The following is a 22011-nucleotide window of genomic DNA, read 5'->3' as shown; positions in this document are numbered from 1 at the left end:
AGTGATACTGAGACCAATACGTGGTATTTCCTTTAATAAAATTTAATTTTCACAAGTGCTGAACCAATATAGACAATATGAAATGTTTTGCTTGGTTTTGGTTCTGGTCAGAGCCTTTATTTCCAGTAGCTGGAATCTGACTGGAATGTGTGATCTACAGGAATCTTACTCCTACCCCCTTTTAATACATGTTCCAATTGAAACATTTAATGACATTCATTTCCACTTTGACTCAGCCCAAGTTCCGCAAAGGGATTTGTTGATCTGGCTGCTGTAAAAGAATCAAAAGCCTCCCCTGTGTGCCTCGAGCACCATGGAGGAATGGAGTTCAGAAGCTAGTGTTTGGAAAAGACTGAAACTAGCCAAGGTGGGAAATTTCAAGGATAGTCTCTTTGGGATACTTATTCCCACATCACCTTTTGCCAGAAGACACATCCTGCACTCCAGATCTAGTATCAAGAATCTCTTTCATAAAAATCTATTTCCCTTATGTCAGAAAACGTTGTCCTCTTCCCTAGCAAAATGCAAGTAGCTTCATATTTAAAACCATTATACAGAACTGAGAGGATTTCTATCCTTGGCTTGAAAGGATCCAAGCCCACATTTTCCACTTTCTGGTTATATCTTTGCTGTGGGCAGACCACTCACTTGCAGGTGACAAGAACTAAATCCCTTCCACTTGTCTCCTCAGGGACCCAGGATCTATGGCGAAGACCCTGCAGGGATAGTTTGAGAGCAAGAGAGCCAGTTTATTGTCAGGAAATTTCTCTTCCTATTCATTTTGGCTGGAGAACAGGATTGACATGCAGAGGTGAGGGCAGTGGCAGTCTGGAGCACAGGGCTCTGCCATCTGCCCACTGAGCCCCCGATCCGGCTCACCACCCCTGTAGCATCCTGCTGCTTTCTTCCAAGAGGAAATAGCCCTGTTCTCGCCAAGAGGTCCCAAAGGCTCAAGGAGATGGTTTGAGCTTGTTTCTGGAAGGGGAAAAAGGAGGAAACTGATGTGAAGAAAAGAAGGAAAGAAGGACTTCCCCCACATTGCGTTCTACCCCAGGCACATCCACAACCTGCTATAAAAAACATTCTGTGAAGCTATCCAAATTCCTCTCTCCCACCCAGACCACTGGAGATGCCTAGACCCTTCTGACTACTGCCTCTTTCTCTGCATCCCACACAACTCTCCTCTGCCACCCTAACAGAGACTTCTCCTATGCTAATTCTGCCCCTCTACATCCAACACTGCTCAGTGCATCTTCTGCCTCACACAAATGTGCTCCCGCCAGCGCTTCTCCTTCCTCAAGCCGTTATCTTCTCAAAACAAATTAATTGCAACAGTAGATGCAGTCATTTTAAGACTAGAAAATGAATTATTATCTTGTATACGCAGCACTTAAGTTTAATTATTCTTCATATAATTTACAAATATTTTTTGTTAAGTATTTATTTTTTGTTTTGCTTTGTAAGTCCTGGTACAGGAGTGTTATTTTATATTCCAGTCTGAAAATGCCTCATTAAAAATACAAACTGACTGTAAAAAAAGAAGACAAAACTATGATACTAATTAATAAATATATGCAAATAAACACTCTTATGGGTGAAAAAACTTAGTGTTGTCTCTGTGTGTTGAACCAGTAATGAACCTCAAGTCAATTTAAACCAGTTCTATCTGAATTTCCCACATGATGTAGTGGTCAAAAGGGTAATAGCATGCATCACTGGGCTGTAGCTATTTTTTTCCTCCTTCTCTACTTCCTTCCCTTTGGCATTTTACAAAACGTACTTTTTTTTCCCCCAAAAGACACAGAACCTATTGATTTTTAGTTACCTCTGGAATTCTGCCCTGTGAAGTGCAAAGCGAACAGGGAAAAATCACAAAATGTGTTAAAAACCCCTGTGGAGCTCTCCCTAATTAACTGTGCCCTCTTGAAGGAACCCTGGGAGTGGAGAATGGCATTTGTTAGCTGAGGCAACAGTTTTTTTGGAAACAGAAAATAACTACTTTCAACTTCTTGCATGAAAACAGTTAGGCTGGTTGTATGATTTATCCTATATCCGCTACAGTTTCCAGACACAAAATCTGGCTACTTTTGTCTCTAATAATGACAAGGGGTGCTCTTACTCAAATTAATATGATTTTTTTGTGCAGCTTTATTAGCTTAACTTGTAAGGGCCAGGTGGAACACACCACTCTCTGTTCATGTGTGTGAACACGTTCAGCTAACTGACACACGGATGCCTTTTTGAATATGATATTGTTTAGTTATCATTTGAGTTATTTGCTATTTGACTTGTCTATTGATCAGTGAAAGCCTGACTTTAACACGAGGCTGCTGTGCAAACTGCTGTTACACAAGCTGTTCTGTAAGAGAGCTATGAAAACCCTCAGGAGCCACTTGGCCAACAAGTTGTCCTCCCAGTGCCACAGTGTCCTACCTTACAGTCCTTGGCCCTCTGCAATGGGGGAATCTCAGGACACTGAGCACTTAAAGCAAGACCCAGATGCAATATTATTTGAAATCATTATTTATTTTACAATTAAATTTTTGCAATAGCAGCAGAATAGCAAGTTTGAAGCTCTGTAGGTTCTGTTAGGGTGAATGGAAACCATTTGTTAAGCAACAAAAACGTAGTAAATATAAATAGAAGAGACTCAATTTTCAATTTATACAGTCCCTTTTTGATGAAATAATAACAGATTATATCTAAAATTAATTTATTATCTTAATTTCTCTGAAAAATTATCTAAGCATTATGCCAGAAGCAGTGGATTTAGTTTTTCTCTCCCACAGAAGGAAAAGCAACTTCACTAAGGCTAGAAATATCTCCTAGGATGCAAAAACACCATCAGACCAACAAAGTACTTGTTTTTTTCTCATATGAAAGCAAGCTATAATATAGAAATATTCTATTCACACCTTCAGAAACAGATGGATTTAGCATCTAGCATCCTTGAGAGCAGTAGGCTAGTTGCAGTAAGGGCACAAAATTACCAAGCAGCTTGAATTCACCACAACTTACAGAGAAGAGTTCTCTGTAATGCCTTCACATAGTTCTGGTCTCGTGGAGATATCAGAAGAAAATTGATGGAAATAACACAATCAAGCCTCAAAAATGACATCGTGCCCTTACTGGATGATTTCCTGGTATGCAAACAATTTATGTTTCGGCTCCTCTGCTGTTTACACACTTCCAAATAATTCCAAAATATGTAATTCAACACTTATTTAACAGCATTTATTTTAATCAGAACTTGACGGATGAAATCATACCTAAAATAGAAAACCTGGGTGATTGTTCATCTCTAAGCATAATATCCTTAGCTGAAAAAGTACCTCTGTGCAAATAAAGTCTGATTTGTAACTAGGAGAAAAATAAACCAATCTGATGTCATGTTCAAATCTCCACAGACATTGCTCAGTATCAGCTTGATAGCAAGAATGGTATATTTTTATCACAATTTTAATCATGCAAGTGAAAATAAATGTTTATTGAGAATTTATTTGGAGGACGAAGCTTTTCTTTTATATCATAATCTTCTGTAGGAGACAATATGACAATGAGCAAGGGATTTTATTGACTGCTTTTGCATATCTCACTAAATCTTTAGCTGTTAGTCAAAGGAACAGATAAATCAAAGAAAAATAATGCTCTGCTGCGTATGAAAGGCTAAACCACATCACCAGAAAATGACAGATCTGCAAATCACTTACAAATTGTGATTAAAATGATAGAAAAGCTACTTTGAAACTCTAAGAATAAAAAGCTAGAGGATGATAATATAATTAATATGTTAACACACTGTTACTATGCTATTAACATACAAATACTAAAGACCTACCTGTTGAAAGCATGTTCTGTCACACTAACTCAGTAACTAATTGCAGGAGTGCATTTGGACTTCTCTCATTTCACTGCATGAAGTTCTGATGAAAAGGCTAACAGAATCTGAGGCTGATAGGCTATGTGTTGATTAGATAATATGTTTGATTAAGTTGAAATTTTAAAGGAAAACTGTTTTGTTTCTGCTGGGTATACCAAGAATAATTTCTTAGCTAAAGATTTATGAACACTTTAATCAGCAATGTGAATGAGAACAGTATCAGTTCAGTGTCTCTGTACATCCAAACTCATGATTAGTGTCTTTTCTTCTTTATCAGATGTAGTCTCTCAGTATTGTTTGACTACTAAAGTGTGATATCCACTGTTTGGCCTATTTTGTATCAAATAATAAACAGAACATATCACCAGAAGTAGCCAGCGAATGTAAAGTGCAAGGGGCCTCAGATCTGGCCAGGGGCTCCTGAGAAGCTTCAGACTCAACCTCCTCCAGAGCGCATTTTTCCCATTCCTCCCACTATGTTATGGACAAAAAATAAACCAGGCACTTTCAATTTTAAGTGAAAAGGCAGTGGATACTGGGAACTGAGCTGCACTTCAGTTGGAACCAGGTATCTTCTTCAGTGGTTTAATACTGATTGCTTAAACTTGATAACTGAAGGAAGCAGATCATTGACAGACTCTGTCAGGCTGTGGATGTGCTGCTAAATATAATACGCCAGAAGGCGTCCTCTGGCACTCCTTGGAAACGTGGGACTGATGGACACTTAAATAGCAATCCATGTCATAATTACAAATGATGAGTTCTGGCTAATTGCAGGTAGTCTTATTTCTGGCCTTGCTTTTAATAATGCATAGTCAATCACCTGAGCTAACGATAAAACTGCATATCAGAAGTGCTCAAGGAGTATGATATTCTGCGTAAAAGACAGATTTTTCTGAAAAAGAACAGACCTAAAAAACCCACACAGAAAGCAGTTAATCTCAATTCTATGTCAGCAGTTCCAGTCCTACAAGTTTTTTGGTTTAATAAAGTCTGTGATAACAAGCTAAATCATGACTTGGATATGGACCAGAGCTCACAGATATGTTAAAGAAATCCAGCGTTACCACTTAGGTAAGGAGTTAGAATGTGCTGAGCAAAGAAAATCACCAATGTTGTGCTCTCTGAATATGAGACCAACACTGAGAGCCCAAGCTGCTACAATCAGAAGTGTTAAAAATCATGAACAATTCAAAATCTGAGTCCCTTATGAAGAACTACAGAGCACCATATTCTGTGCAGAACTTCATTCAGGTGCCCTTTATTGCATGTGCTTCAGGCTGTGAGAAATCTGAAGCATTCTTGCAGCATGTGCCTTGTGATCAAAGTGCTCAACAGCACTGTCAGTTCCTAGGAATTCTTCATGGGAAAGAGAGCTGCAAGAGAAAAGAAATTTGCCACAGATTCAGGTGTTGTGTATAAGTTTTTAACCGGGCATTATCTACGTGCTTTTGTTGCATCAGAAATAGCATGACTAGTAAGTACTAAAGGAAAAAGTACAGGGACTAGAAGTTTCAGGTAACTAAATTATTCAGAATGGGTTATCTAAATTGTATATCAACCACACCTTCCCCCATTCCCTCCCCTCCCATGTGCATATCACAGAGCGGTCCATAAAATGCATAATAAAGAGGGCTTGATCCTAACAGGTTCAACTCCACCTATTGCTATGTAAAAGTACTCCTCTCAAGAAAAAAAAAAGATATACAGGACTTTTGTGGCTTTCAGAGGAGAATGTACTCTCACAATGTAATTCATGTGCCTGCTATTATTTGTACTTTTGTTTTATCTAGCTTTTCCTAAATTCTACATTACACTAATATCTGAGTGATGATTGTGCACACTTGGAACTCATTCCTGCACATGAAAAGTTATTTTTACAGAAAATGTTAAGATCTATCTACATGCCTTTGTGCAAAGTTGGAAATATGTGATTATGATACTAGTGTAAAGAGAGACCAATGCTGGATTAAACAAGTGTCAAGGTATTAAGTCGGAACTCTCATGAAAAGGTAGTGAATCAAATTAAGAAAGAATTTGAGGAACTGTCAAATAGATGGAGAATCTCTAAATGGAAATGAAGTTGGAGATTTATATAAAGAAATATAACTACGTAATTTTGGGTACTGATTCCGAAGCTGTATTTTTGTTTATAGCTATTGGTCCTTATTCAGAAGAGGCCCGTATCATACAGATAAAATTAGCTCACGACAGCGATCCTTTCCTGTCTTTGACCCTGTATAATAGCAGTGATGCAGGAATCCACAGACATTTTTTTGTCTTGGGATCCCTAGAGAGCACAAACAGTGTGAGCTTTTTTGGAAGTTAATCCAATTCTGTTGACTGACATAGAGGCAGCCACCTCTTAGTTGGGCTCAGATCACCATCAGTGCATTGTATACTCCTCTATGAAGTTGTTGTGCTGACTGGAATATAAAAAAGAATATTATGCTAATCACAAATTTCCTGAGGCATTAATGAGTTTAAAGTTTCACTGATCTGAATCTGATTCTTAGTGTCCACATCTTGCTGTAAAGATTTGGAAGGGTGCTACATCACATTCTGACTGTGAAAAGAAAGGTAATGTTCCTATACTGTTCCTATAGCAAGAGACTGCACAGGTGTCTCTCCTTGACTCACAGGTGTTTCTCCTTGAGAGCAGCCCTGTGGAGAAGGACTTGGGGGTCCTGGTGGATGAGAAGTTGGACATGAGCAAGCAGTGTGCGGTGGCAGCCCGGAAGGCCAACTATGTTCTGGGCTGCATTAAAAGAGGAGTGGCCAGCAGGGACAGGGAGGTGATTGTCTCCCTCTGTTCAGCTCTTGTGAGGCCTCATCTGGAGTACTGCATCCAGGCCTGGGGCCCCCAGCACAAGAAAGATACAGAACTCTTGGAGCGAGTTCAGAAGAGGGCCACCAAGATGATCAGAGGGCTGGAGTGCCTCTCCTATGAGGAAAGGTTGAGGGAACTGGGCTTGTTTAGCTTGGAGAAAAGAAGGCTCCAGGGAGACCTCATTGTGGCCTTCCAGTATTTGAAGGGCACATATAAACAGGAGGGGGTATGACTGTTTTGAGGGTAGATAGGACAAAGGGGAATGGTTTTAAACTAAGACAGGGGAGATTTAGGTTAGATCTTAGGAATAAGTTTTTCACACAGAAGGTGGTGATGCACTGGAACAGGTTGCCCAAGGAGGTTGTGGATGCCCCATCCCTGGAGGCATTCAAGGCAAGGCTGGATGTGACTCTGGGCAGCCTGGTCTAGTGATTGGCGACCCTGCACACAGCAGGTGGGTTGAAACTCGATGATCTTTGAGGTCCTTTTCAACCCAGGCCATTCTTTGATTCTATGATTCTATGTGCCCTTCTAAAACCAAAATATGCAGAGAAGCTGGGACTGACAGTTCTGAGATTTAGCATGCTTATATGATGGTTTGGATAAAATACGTTCCTGTATCTGTACTGGTACTTGTTTATTTGCAGATATAGTGAGAACTGGTTCAGCACCCTGTAGCATATCAATGAAAACTCTTTGCTTCTTCTGCAAGCTAGAACTAGCAAGACACACCTTGAGTGGCATGAGAGACTAGTAGGCGAGAACTTGCCTTTCACACGTTACTATGCATGGCATAAGTTTACAGCGTGTTGGGGGCAATACTAGAATGTCTTGAAGGTCAAGGGCCTGCTCAGGAGGAAATTGTTACAGTTTGGAAAGACAGTTTTAGGTAAGGCTGTATTACAGCCTACTCTTTGTCTAATTGTCTTGAGCGTGCTAGTTAATCATGTGTGGGATGAACTTCCAAGCAATCTAAAGAGTATCATTAAGGAAAAGCAGGCAGAATAAGGCACGCTGTGCCAACATTGCTAGAGCTGGCTCTTTCCTAAACACCTCCCACACACTTGAAGCTGAGCGAGCCATTACATCTTGCATGTTCCGCTCCAACCAGCAAGATTCATCTTGGATTAACAGTAGTTGAGAGCAAGCTATAAAATTTGAGGGGTGTGAATTAGCCCTCAACAAGAAAATCTGCTTTAGCAAAAGGTACAACTTACAGTAACTTACGGTATTTCAATTCTTGCTGGAGTCTACCATAATACCATCATTTCTGGTTGCATAAAAATGGAATGGAGGGTTAATGTAAAAAGGAACCATAATTCCTTATTTAAATTTCATCTTTATCTGATTCTGACATAGAATGAAATATGTCTTTCTGAAATAAATGACTTAATAGAGAAAGCATACATAAAACTTTATATCTTATAATTCTTTTACTACATTTAAGAGATGACCTAAAACGTAAACTAAGGATCAAACAGTATTTTAAGTTTTATAACATGTTCACAATAATATGCAAATGATATTTTTTCTTCTATTTTTGTTAGAGGTTTAAGGCAGGCATTTTTTATTAGATGCTTCAGTTTCTAGGATTTCTGATAAGCCAGATTTTAAATTGGACGACTTGCAGTTCTAAAATATTATCAACTATGTTATCCATTTTTTAATATATTTAAATGCTTGGATTTCCCCTACACACACCTCCAAACCCTCAGGTCATTCCCTTAAATTACAAAATTAAATTACTTAAATAAGTTTTCCAAATATGGGATAATAATTTCTAGCACTTTTGAAGAACAAGTAAACTGAAGTAGAAGTTTTAAGAGACAGTTATGTAAGAGTTTGTCAGGAATAGGCTAGGCAGCAACAGTCCTAGTCTCAGAAAAAAGGCATGTATCAGGTATTTGCTGAGGGCCCATGAAATTCTATCTTTTAATCATTTTATTTTCAGTAGAAGAAACCATGAGCTAATCAGACTCTTACCTTGAGCTACCACTTGAAGTCAGTTGAATATGTCAGATTATTAAAAGTTGGCTGTTCAGTTCTCTACAGATGAAAGAAATATTTTAAATATTTTGCTAGAGCAGTTCTTTCATTGATTTCTAAGAGGACACATGCTGCTTGAAGAATCGACAACGTTTCATCCTAGAAACTGAAATCACCAAAAGAACATAATCTTCAAATTCCTTATTGCTTTGATAGAAAAGTATAATTCACTCTAAAATATATATTTTAAGACCAATTATAACATCATAAGAAATTCGGCATATCAAAGGTTCATGCTAGATGTAATCTTTCTGGGAATTCCTTGGTGCTTTATAACTACTTATTTATTACCTTTCCAACAGTGACTTGTAGCCAGTATTACCTCAGCTGTAAAGAGGGAGAAAATGTTGTACAGACCAATTTAAAGGACAAATTAAGGAGGAGTTGTTGTTGAGTTGTTAATAGAGCTCTTATGCCAATAAAACAGAAGATGTTTTCTGGAACTTATTAGGGTGCAAAGAGAGTCTCTGAAAGAAGTTCTATTTGTCTCTTCCTATAACGTTTAGCATAAGTTGCGAGGAGGGTGTTGAATGCAAAATTCATGTATGTTTGAAGGCAAATGGGTTATCTACACCTGAAGGGGTAGTCTTCCACAGATATTGAAAGTATATTGCAATCAACTACTCAACCTGTTGTACCTTCAGTTCATGAACACAATCCTAATGAAATGGAATAAACAATTTCACAGAAGAAGAGCTGTAGGGAAGTTACAGAACACAAACATAGTTTGAACTTGTGTATTTTGTTTTCAATTTACCCCATTCCATATTTTCCATATTTTCCCTAATTTGCCTTTACAGTTCTGATTTTATAAATGGCTATCAGAAGTAACTGTAAAATAATTCTCTAGTATATTCTCTAGTACATCTATATTAACTAAATGCGGGCCATAAAATGATAAAAAGAAATATGGAAAAATCATTAGGAAAATATTGACTGTCAGTGGAATAAAAAGTCACCTAAAAACATTATATGTTTTATCTGATGTCATACATTTGAGTAAACAATGTTTTAAAATATAAAATAAAACAGGAAATTGCTTTCATGTAATACAGAATGGAGGTGGATGCTTAGATAATCTAATCTTTTGTATACTTAATGAGGAAGGCATATTTTCTCTCTTTTTCATTTCTGTACAGCCTTAGTATTCAGATACCATCTTGAAACTACCCAGTTTCTTTTATTCCTCTTATTAGATTTATGTTGATATTTATTTCAAACATATCAGTTGGCCTTCTCTCTTTTAAAATAAGCATCAGAGTTGTTGTTTCATAAATGCATTAACATTAACCAAAGTTAGTTAATCTGAATTACTCTCTGACTGAATAGTTTTCACCTATGTATGGCTGATTACCTGAATCCTCTCAAGAATAGGAAGTAGGAATCATTGTAATGTTGATGAAAATCTTGAAACAAATGACTAAGTGAATAGACATCAGGTCACTGTCAGAATTCTCTTCCAGGTATAGGAGGGAAACCTGAGATCAGCCATCCCACTGAAGTGTCTTTGGCAGTTGCTCATTTATTTAATCCGAGCCAGAAAGTATTTCATAAAAGCTTCCCTGTTTCTGTAATTGTCAATAGGAGGTCTGGTGGGGGGAAGAAGGTTGCCTTAAATATGCCTCTTTTTTTGGTATCTCTGATGTAACTCCAATGAAACTCGAGCAAACCAAGCCAAGTATTATCCATAGGTGCCTAAGGGATATTGAGACAGCAGCAAAACTTGCTTGACCTGTTTGCTTTCCCATACTCCTGGGCTTTACCTAACTGCCTTATGCCAACCTCCTGCTTAATTGTTGAATTTAATTGTTTCTCATAGAATAATAGTTTTTACTGACCACATCAACAGCTGTTATATGGTTTTGTTGTTTTTCTTGCTTTCATTTATAGTCGCAATATTTTGTTTGTTTGCTTTTGACATTGAGAAGTTTTTAACTCATCCAGTGCTTAATTTATGGCTCTAATGTTTCTCCATTCCCTGTGTCATAGAAAGAGATTAGGAAAGACAGAAGGTGTCATGAGATGAAATTAGCTGAGATTCTTTCAAATACATACATCTTCCCATGGTGTCGAAAGAAGGCAGGGCCTGCAACCAGGAAGTTCTGCTTGCCCTTGGGATCCTAAAACAAGAAAAGTGGCAGAGACATTGGGATGGGCCAAATTTGTCCTTTGAAATGATAGGCACTGCAACAGCAATATAGCAGCTGGAAAACATTGCAGGCAAATACTCAACTCTCCCTCTGTTCTGACAAGTGTGAAATTAATAAGCATGAAAAACTCAACATTTGTGTAACCTCTGTGATTCACTCTTTCATGAATATCTGCAGCCATACAATTGGTCCAAAGGAAGCCAACACACTATGCTTGCGAGTGATTGCTTTTTAGATGCTTCTTTAAAAGATTCCTTCAGCCAACTGACATTTTCTCTCGTGCCACACTCCATTATACAGATCTAATTCCATTGGCCTTTATTCAAAAACTGTAACAGTCAACATATTCCTATCACACATCCCAGTGAGCGCTGCACAGCAATGCTATTTGAAGGACATCTCTTAACTTGTTGGAACCTGACTGTGCAAAGGCATATGGTATTTCATGTACTTACCTGTTCACTGCTAAATAAAGGTCTTAATTGCTCTATTTCCAGCTTTTCTCTCACTTCCCAGGAGTCACTGCTTGTGTTTTAGCTCAGCAGAGAGATGTTCTGATTACATTTTGTCATTTAGTGATAGTTTCTCACATTCTGCCTTAGTTTGCCAACAGTTCAATTACTGATGTCAACTTTTGCCAGCCTTTACTGATACCCAGTGATAATTCCATTATTCTCACCCTGTCTGGCTGACACAACACCATGGCAAAAGCCTGTGTCCTAACTGCCTGTTTTAGGGAGGAACATGAAGAGGAAATGAGCAGCATCCAGGCCGTTCCATCCTGCCACTGCTGCAGGAACTCATAGCCCCATGTCTACCTTTCTGTGCAAAGCTTCTGCCTTCCTGAGCTTTGACATTTCAGCTCAAACCTACTCCTACTGGCAGTGTAATCCAGAAAGCCAGGCTGCAAATCTGATGGAGCAAGGTATCACATGTGCTTTGCATCACTCCAATGCTAACCTTCCTAGGTGTCTGAATAGTCTGGAATTTTTTTATTTCAGAGTGTTTGCCAGATGTCTTTACTGCAGAGCCAACAAGCTTATTAAAAGTCTGTGTATGCTCAGTTTCTTGTTGCTTCAGTGTGGCTTATGTGGGGCTGACACTGCTTTGCTGCTAGGCTGGCACTGCTGGGTCAACCCTTTGCCTGCCTCCAGCCCACAGCCAGAAGACATATGGGAGGGGATAGTCCCAGCTTTTGCACATTGGCACTAGATAAACAGAGATTTGGAACGGATGTGTGCTGTCTACCTGAAACGGAGGAATAATTTTTAAAGACAGAGGGAGAGAGGATGGATCTGCAACAGAATCATAATCAGAAATCTGGAGCATTTCAAACTGCCCTTCAGGAAAGTTAAACATTTGTCTAAGTAACGCTTACCTTCCTCAAGGGCCTACACACCTGATCACCGGCTTCAAATAGGTGCTTTGCTACAATCAGGACATGGCCCTTTGCTCTTTTACAGCTGGTTACCTGTTCTTGTTCACAGAGCTGCTCCTTGTTGGGTGCTGGGCAGCTGAGCTGTTCTCCCACAGCATCCTGAGTCTGGCCTCACGCCTCTCCTCAATCTGAAGGAATACAAACACTCATCTCCTCCTCCTGCTTCCATTCATCAGAACCTAGACAGGATTTGGACAGAAATAAAAGTACTCTAAGGCTGTGGTAAGATAGAGGAGGCCCAAGAGAGCTCCTGGAGAAGGGCATGGAGCTCCTGGGGAAGGCTGGCTAACAGAGATAAGGATGTGTGAGAAAGAAGTGTGTGCAGTCTTTTGGGGAAGATACAATGGGCTGGAAGGAACTGAGTGCATGGGATGTTCATGGCCTTCTTCTCTTCTTCTTCTGTTAAGAAGAAACTAAGAAAGCCCTGTAAATAAAACCACCACTCACAGTATTTTCTATTTTTTCCCTGCTTGAATCACTAAGTTCATCTTTTGCACCAATGGGAGGACTAGTCTGAATCCAAGATCTTTTACCACATTCAAAACATAAAAAACAACAAAAGCAAAGCAAAACAAAACAACCCACCAAACAACCAAATAAAACATCAATACTCTGAAAACAAAGCTGCAACCAGATACAAACTCCCATTTCCCTCTTCTTTTTGAACTTTGTTCAAAAGTTATACCCTATCATGTCATTCTCTTAATTTCTCTTTGGAAAGGCCTGCATTACAGTAACTATGGACTCACTCATCTGTCATTACAATAAGATGAACAGAAATAAAATCTGGATCTAAGTAATAACAGTGGTAATGGGGGCAGTTTATGAAAGTTGGATATTTTCATACTGCTCTACTTCCTAGCTCAATACTTCACTCATGGCTATACTTGTCAGCCATTGCAAATGCAATTATTTGGATTCTGTGGATCTCATTTTAATTGGCTGTTGTGTCATGTGCTGTGTTTTCCTATGCAGCTGCAATGAGTTGCCGCACACTTGAGTAAAGCAAGAAAAAATGCATTTTATTAAACCGGCTGAGATACCTGTGAGTTATGGTAAAGGCAGCCACAAATTAATGTGGCATGGATTCCTCCCTGTATAGATCTTACCTACCTGAACAACATATTGAAAAATTTCCTGTTTCATGTTATTTAGATTTTTCAGATTTAAAGGGAGAGGAGGGGGAAAATTGCCATAATAGCAGTTTTTGCCACAAATATTTTGTGAATATAATGTTAATGTTTATGGAGCAATCAGATTCAGGATTATGCTACCAGGTCTGCAGATGCATTCAGGAAGGGTGTTGCTTATGCTATGAGAAAACTCCAGTCAGTTTATTAACAGTGAGTTGAGTCATCTGCTTGAAAATTCAGGACCCAGAGATGACCCTTATGAAAAACAAAACAGCTTATTTCATTTTGGTGCCATTGGTTCCAATCTGGGCTTCACCAATCTCTCAAGTATCATCTGTTAAGATTAGGATCATTGTATCCTCACTTGTTCTGTCCTTCAGCCAGACATATACTTTACTTAACTTACATTACCACAGTGTGACTCTTCCCAAACCCTACTTCAGTGCTCCATATATTTTCATTAGTTTCATCTGCTTTTCTGCATACAAAGACATATTGAATATTTTGTCACCATACCTCAACCTTTGCTAATACATCTTATTATGTACTCAAAGAAATATAAAGGGCATAACTCTTAGCTTCAGGCTGTTGTTTAACTTGTGATCCATTCTGCAATTAAATGTTTCAGGAGAGAAAAAGATGGAGATTTGGATTTGCCTACTCATCATACTGTAGCTAAGAAAATAAATACAAAACATGAGTGAGAACAGCATTGCAACTTATGAGGCTAGTAAAGTTCAACAAACTAAAAAAGTTCTGAAGAATATATTTTACTAAAATTCCACTTTGAATAAATTTCATCAAAGATTAAGAGTTATTTTTAAGGCATATTCAAAGATATTCACATAGTCTTTTCCTCCAAGGACTTCAAGTAATTTTTTTTTCCTATTTCTACATGATGAAACACAGAAAGTGGATAATGGCATGAATGAGATATTTGCATCCATATAAATTAGGAAATTTTTGAACAGAAGTGATGTAATTAATTTGTAGGATTTTTTAAAATATTAATTTAGTCAAAAAATAAAATCTGTTTTCAAAATAAAGTTTTTTGTTAGTTTGACCTTCAAACAGAAGTTGGAGAGCTGATGCATAAACTGGTTGAATTTCTAAAGTTTATCATCTTCCTATGGCAATAGAAACTCTATTATCAAAATATTTATCCTTAATAAAGAATTTGAGGAGGTGAAGAACACTTTAAAATTTATTGCATATATGACGTATGTTAGAAATCAATTTCTTATTTTCTCCTAATCTGTATAGCTACTGCCTTCACTGCCCCAAATATTCCTCAAGACATGAGCTTTATGTTCATAATGTTGTATAACAGAGAAATATAGTTTATATTAGATTCATGGAATCATAGAATTTTCAGAGTTGGAAGGGACCTTTAATGGTCATCTAGTCAAACTCCCCTGCAATGAACAGGGACACCACAGCTAGATTAGGATGCCCAGAGCCTGATCCAGGCTGGCCTTGAACATCTCCAGGGACAGGGAATCCATCACATCTCAGAGCAGTCTGCTCTAGTGCCTCACCACCTTCACTGTAAAAGACTTTTTCCTTATATCCAATCTAAATCTACACTCTTTTAGTTTGAAACCATTTCCTCTTGTCCTACTAATAACATATATTTAATAAATAGAAACAAACTTTCTCTACAAGAGCTAATGATGAGTCATTCATTGATGGAAAAATCAGTCTTAACTAAGTGTAAGTGACTTTGGGTCCCTCTTGAACACATTTATATTGCCACATTAATTTACTTTCTTGGTTGCTGCAGGGTCCAGTCAAATGACCGTTTTACACTTCTTTCCCAAGCTCCAATTTATAGCAATCCAATTAGTTCCCTTGATGAAGAAACCTCTGGTCAAAAAGAGAAAACTTTTCTGACAGCTGAGTCAGTTATTTTCTTTATCCCAAAACACCATGTCCCAATTTCCCTATGACATAGCCTTATATGTATGATATAAACATGCAAATGTTTTGTGTTGTGAAACAGCAATTTAATTATTTATTTGTTTCTTTCTTTTCTCATCATCTTCTGTTGAGGAAAAAGCATGAAGCTTCACACAGCCTCTTTTCCCAGGCCACTGCAGAGAACTTGCTAGATTATTTGTGAGAAAATCATAACTGTGCGTAATCTGTGCGTACTCAAGCAACTGGGGAATTTCAGTAGTCATTGTTGGAAAGTTTAAAACCTGCCAATCAGCATGTATTTATCACATTCACTTCTTTGTCCAAGGTTGATTCTGTTGCAGAAAGCTAAAGACTTTGTGATGAGAGAAAAAAAAAATAGCATGTCTAATAGAAGATTTATTTGAGTGAGGGTTTTTTTTCCCAAACTTTATGGGAACTTTTGCACTCTGTCTCAAAGTTGCCATACTAGCTGATAAGCAACATTAAATAAATTTATGCATAGCACACAACAAAAAAAGGCACATATGGTCCACTGTCTTTACATTTCCATAAAATATATCTCAAGGAATTTTCCTGTCTCCACGCAAATTTTTCAAGATTGGTTTGAGAGCATTTATATTTAAATATGATATTCAGTTGCTTAATGGACATTTCCATTTAAAAGGCCACCACTGTACTCTGCAGCTGGAGCACTTCTTACTGAAGGATTTGGCATCTTTTTCAAGTTTGGACTTAAGTCTTCCTGATAGAGGTATTAAGTCATTCTTATTTCACTCATTTATTTCTGTCTTTTTACTCTGTCACACTGCTATCACTGTATTACCCCATCTCTCTCACTCAATGGTCGCCAGTGAGGCTATGAAAAGCTTGTATTTCTCCTTCCAGCCATAACACAGAGTGATATCTTGCCCTGAAATTCCTGTCCTTCCATGTCTTGTACTACACGTACTGGAAATAAAACTCAGTTCTACTTTCTTAGATAAAATGAAACAGTCAGGAAAGACATTAGTGTTAATACCTACCGACAGCAAGTTTTATAAGAATGTATAATACTGTATCTTCCTCAATTTTTTCAACGATCTAAAAGAAAAAAAGAATTACAGTTTAATCATATACTCACATCCTTGATATTTATTAATCAAATTATAAGGTTTTTTTTTCATATTTTAGCATTTCTCCTAGTAAAATTGGAGGAAAAAAAAACAGAACATGGTTTTAATGTTTCAATTTCCGCAATAACAACTTAACCTCTAGTAATGCAATGTCTACTATAGACTGTTAATATTACATGTTAGAGTTTTACTCAGTTGAGAAGAGACCAAAGGGGAAAGTTTAAGCTTCTTACTCTGAATTTTTTTGTCTCTGTAGGCTTAAATTCCAGAACATCTTCTTCCATAGTTTCTGTAAGTCTTTACATTTGCAAATGTCCACTAAAAGTGTTCTGTTAATTAAGCCTAATGACAACATTTTACTTTACATTTTACATTAAAATAACATTTTACATTAATAATATTTAAAACATTTCACATTTGGACAGAAAAGATACCAATACTCTTTTCTAGAATGCTTTTTCCATCTGCCTAGCAGAGATAGTAAACTGGAAGCCACTAACATACTTTTTCAAGTGCATGGCACTCAGCAATACCTTTTTGAAGAGCAGCAGTACAGGTGGTGGTTGCAGATACAATGCTCTCAACCACATGAACCACATGATCTTTCAATACTGTCCATTTTGAAAATGAATGTGTATCCTAAAATTTCACCACATCTACGACAAAATCAAACACTGGTGAATTTATTAATGCTGACTAACAATGGAGGTCCTCAGTAGATTTAATTATCCTGAAAAAAAAATCTATTTAAGTACTATTTAAGAAGTTTTTAGCAGTTTGTGTAAGGAGATGGAGTTTCAGAAAAAATCTTAATGAACTAACACTAAGGTTTGTGTATTACATCTGTGTAAATCAGCAGATTAGTAGGAAGTTAAAGAGCACTGCAAAAATAAACTAACTGGGGGGGAAATACGTTTTTTTTCTGTTGTTTTCCTGTGGTTTTTATTTTTGTTTGTTTGCTTTTGTTTGCTTGACAGTAAAGAGTGCCCTAAGCTAATTAACAACCTTGAATGGTAGTACTACACAGTCATATTCTTTAAAGCACAATCAAATATCAGCAGATATTCTCAACTTATCTGAAAACTCGTGCCTTACAAATGACTAATTTCCATTGGATTTTCCATTTCCATTTTAAAACTGATACCCATCAAGATTTAATTTTTGTTGCTGTTTTCTTTTTTTTTTATAGCTATATTTTCTCATGTTTTCTCAAGAACCAAGACTCTTGATTATTACATTATAGATGTATAGCTCCAAATTCAATTTGAAGTCTGAGAGAAAGGAGTAGGACTTCATTAAGTTTTAAATTCAAATGATACAAACTCGTATCAGTACTAATTTGTGAGAACAAATTGTCTAATGTACATTCAAATGTAATATCTACTCCAAAAAAATAAACAAGGCATTGTGCAATGTAGGATTTATTTGAAAACATTTTTTTGCAAAATCCATTATCTGTGATTAAAACAGGAAAAGACTTTCTATAGTAATGTAGTTTAAGAGACCAAAACATACATAAAAGTTATAAAACTCAGAAAAATAAACATTGACAAAATTACTTTAAAATCACTTCTAAAGAATAGAATCACAGAGGTTACAAAGAATGTAGAAGAAAAGAAAAAAGCTTCATAGACAAAAGGAAATGATATTCAGTTCTTTTGAAAGGAACAATATGAAATGATGGCCAATTCAAACGAATCATACAATGAAGACAGGATGGAAGAACAAACTATTCTCGTACTTAGCTATGAAATATTCCATATTATATTAAAGATAGTTTGGTCTAGAGATAAAAATAAGTAGTCCAGGGAAAAATAATAATATTTATTTTTCACCTACCATAATATTCTTTGGAATTAAACGGCAGTATTTTACTTTGGTGCTGCAGGATGAAAACAGTTATTTCTGTAATCAACACAGTTCAGTTTCTATTAAGTACCTCTTCTCTTCCCACCTCCTTTGTATCTCCCTGCTCCCATGTCCACATTACCCAAGAGATATTGAACTTGTAATCCAGGAGAACAGGGAACAAGTGTCTTTAAATGACATCCACATTTTTCTGACTGAGTGTATGCAAGTACTGGAGATTCTGTGGAAGTAATTCACACTTTCAATTTGGCTACGTGATCTCTCTCCAATGACACTATCAAAATCATTGCAAAGTTAAGAAAGATAGAGCTTTGAAGATTTAAATGACCAAATTTAAAAAGCAGATAAACACTTATCTTCACAGATAATTCTTCTGATAGGATCCTTTTTGCTGCTCTAGAATTCTTAACAGATGAACAGAAATCATACTGAAAGTGAAGATGTTGCTGTTTGAAATAGGATTCTTATGATCGTAAAGAATTTGAGCCACTTTGTCACATCCCAGTAAGGAAGCAATATTCTAGACTTCACAGCAAATTAATATTATTTAATCTCCTGGTGATGAGTTTGATAATGGAGCAGTAACATTAATGCAGAGGTAACTAGGGAGGTCCTGCTCCATCTTTCTCAAAGTGAAGATAAAAACATGATGGCTTCATTGTATGTATTAACTGTTGGCCACTGTTTTGCAGTTTCCAACTGGCAGAGCCTCTTCCACTTGCATGCCAACATTCATCATTTACTTGGATTCAAAGTGCCAATCCTCTGATTGGGCTGTAGAAGTCAGAACACATTTTCCACTTTAAAAATTGTCTGTTAATAAACAGAAAGGATACACCAAAAATGGCACTTACATGAAGCTTATATCAGACAAAGCATGATTCTGTGGATTGCCTCAAAAAGTTGCACGCAATTAATTCAGAATGATACAATACATCTGAAATAAACAAAGTGAAATCTGGAAGTTATGAAAAAGGTGTAGGCACTGATAAAAAATGATTAGAATGGTATTTCAGGAAGCATTGTTATAATAAAAAATGTGATGGTATCAGGCAATTTTTAATCTAACAATGCACACCTTAATGGGTGTATTCAAATTCATATTTCAAAATTGCGCAACAAAACAAGATAAAGTTTTTACTGATACGCAGCAAATGAAGTGCTGTACTAGTTTATACATCACTACTGGAATTTCTAATGATGTGTCTGATTTCATTAAATAAAAAAGTAATTCAAATTAGGTCTCTGTATTTCAGTTAGCAGTTTTTCAGTTGTAATGGCCAATATGCAAACCAGAAAGAACTAAGCTGAAGTTATGTTTTCTTTTCTTTTTAAAGAAACAACTACAGCCTGGAGATATTTCCACACAACTATTGCAATAGGGCATTCACCATGATAAAAAAAAAAAAAAAAAGGTTTCAGGTTTCAGCATATAATAAAGTCTTGTTAGGGTCCTTTCTCAATTGTCCAGCTCTTAGTTTGATTCAAATAAAGCTTAATTAGGGAGAGTACTTCCGAGATCCTAGTTGCAAAATAGCAATAGTAGGTCCACCACAACTACAGTTAGACTGTTGCATTGTTCAGCACACATCTAAAGACCCTCTTGTGGCAGGCTACTGTGAACTGTGCAGTTGTTCAAGAATAGCTTTGCAATCTCCTCTTTTGCTTTCTAAAAACTGTCCAACATGAGCACAAATATTCTGGAATATTAAAGGGTTAAACACCTCCTGGTAGGAAATCCCCTTCCGTTTGTTCCTTTGCTCACTGTGTATTTAATAAATGTGTAACAGTCATGATTGTCTATTCATGACAGCCTGATGAATGTATCCTTTAGTCAAGGAGGCATTTCTAAAATAATAAGTAAACCAACAAACAAAATTAAATTTGGTATCCAAAGGCAATATCTTAGAAGAAATCCCTGTGCTAAATCTCTTCCTTCCGAATATTGCATTATGGACAATCTTCAAGGCTTTTTGAAGGCAACTCTGGCATCTATGACACCAGTTTGCAGTCTCTGATGACAAATGTACACGGTGACAACTGACTCACAAAATTATCAGCTGAAAGTATCTTTCAGAATCCAGTAAACCATGTATACATTATTATAGTATGAATAAATAGGTTTTCAAAATGTATGTGTATGCAAAAACTCTATGTATTTAGAGACAAACATCTATGATGTATCAGGTTAGTAAAAACTGTAGTGTTAGTAAACAGGGACTGTTCCTGAACACAAGTATGAAGTCCTCTGAAAGCTGCTGGTTTTGGTCTCACAGACTGATTTTGACCTTAAATAACTTCTGCACAGATTTTCTTACTGAAAAATCAGTTAATGTGAGCTTTGTGAGACTGAATTAATTAATGTTTGTGAAGCAGTTCAACACTCTAGAGGAAATGAATAATTCTACCTTACAGCAGTGTTTGAATAATGTGAAGCAAATAAGGCCATGGGGGTATTCAGTGAACAGCAAAGAGGTAAATATAATGTAAAACTGCTTGCTGTTGGAGTACTAGCTATTCTCTATGCTTAATGAGGCTGGGGTTCTATGTAATCACAGTGTGACAGTGTACTCAGCAAAAGAGGGCTGAATTAAGGTTTCTTGGGCAATCTCAATTCTGGCATTTTTGGGTACTTGACACTGCAACCACAGTAATGCTCTTTCATGCATGAGATTATTTGTGTTTTAAAGGCATCAGTCATTACAGCACTTAGGTAACACCATGTGAAGTACAAACAGCATATCCTCATGTGCTTTCATCTCTTCCTCCTGAGGAAATAATCTGCAGCACAGTGCATCCCACAGCATGCTTCCAGGAGCAGCTCTTCATCAGCAAGGCACCAGCAGACACAGTCTCCTGCTGAAAGCTCCCTTAGATCTGAGGACCAGCTTATACCTCACAGCAGCATGCTCCACAGGAAGAAACCCTTCACTGAAAATACTCTCCCTTCCTCCCCTTGGGGCTGAAGCTTTTCTGAACTCCAGTATCACCATCAGATGCAATAACTGCACAAGGAAACCAATGTAAGGCAGCAAGATGGAGAAAGTGAATAGGAAAGACGTACAGGCAAACAGGTATTGTAAGGTATCACAATGAATCCAGTGATGCAATCGTAGTCGCTATACAGCAAATTATGATACAAGCTATTTTCTTCCATCCATTATACCAGCTGGGTCACTGAACAAGAAGAAGCTGTAGCTTCTGCAGAGCATTCACATTTTATTATAATACAATATAAACAATCTCTGTGCTAGTTAACTGCACACCTTGCTTCGATGGAGACACCTAGCAAAGTCTGACTGATATGAACCAGATGAGGCAGGACTTGTGAAGAAATGAAATACACAACTTCCTATTTTTTGGAAAGTGCTTTAATTCAAAACGTGTCTTCAAAAATAATAATCAGAATAAGCATTGAAAAAGTTACCTCTCCATGGACAACTGGGTCTACCTCAAAGGACGGACTTGGGCAGAAGGGCATTGCAGTCATGTTCACAGCTGGGCTGTGGAGAGTACCCTTCTCACTGATGCTGGAAGGAGGAAAAATCAAAGCCTTTTTGCTTTCAGTAGATCTGCATCTGACACATAGCCGCACACAAACAGCAGACACATGGTGGTCAGATAAGAAAACAA

At 37.2% G+C, this 22011-nt stretch overlaps 1 long non-coding RNA gene across 1 annotated transcript; it reads right to left on the bottom strand.

Annotated features, from left to right (window-relative positions):
- LOC110396468 lies at positions 2536 to 22008 on the bottom strand. Its single transcript, XR_002436987.1, has 7 exons — positions 21806 to 22008; positions 19233 to 19315; positions 16420 to 16477; positions 12378 to 12523; positions 10812 to 10876; positions 8694 to 8862; positions 2536 to 5256 (listed from the first exon to the last, which is right to left on the bottom strand). It is a non-coding gene; the product is annotated as an uncharacterized LOC110396468 (long non-coding RNA).

Source organism: Numida meleagris, chromosome 3, assembly GCF_002078875.1.
Source record: "Numida meleagris isolate 19003 breed g44 Domestic line chromosome 3, NumMel1.0, whole genome shotgun sequence".
Taxonomy (NCBI): Eukaryota; Metazoa; Chordata; class Aves; order Galliformes; family Numididae; genus Numida; species Numida meleagris.
Note: the sequence above shows the minus strand (reverse complement) of the source record. Positions and strands in the feature narration are given on the sequence as shown.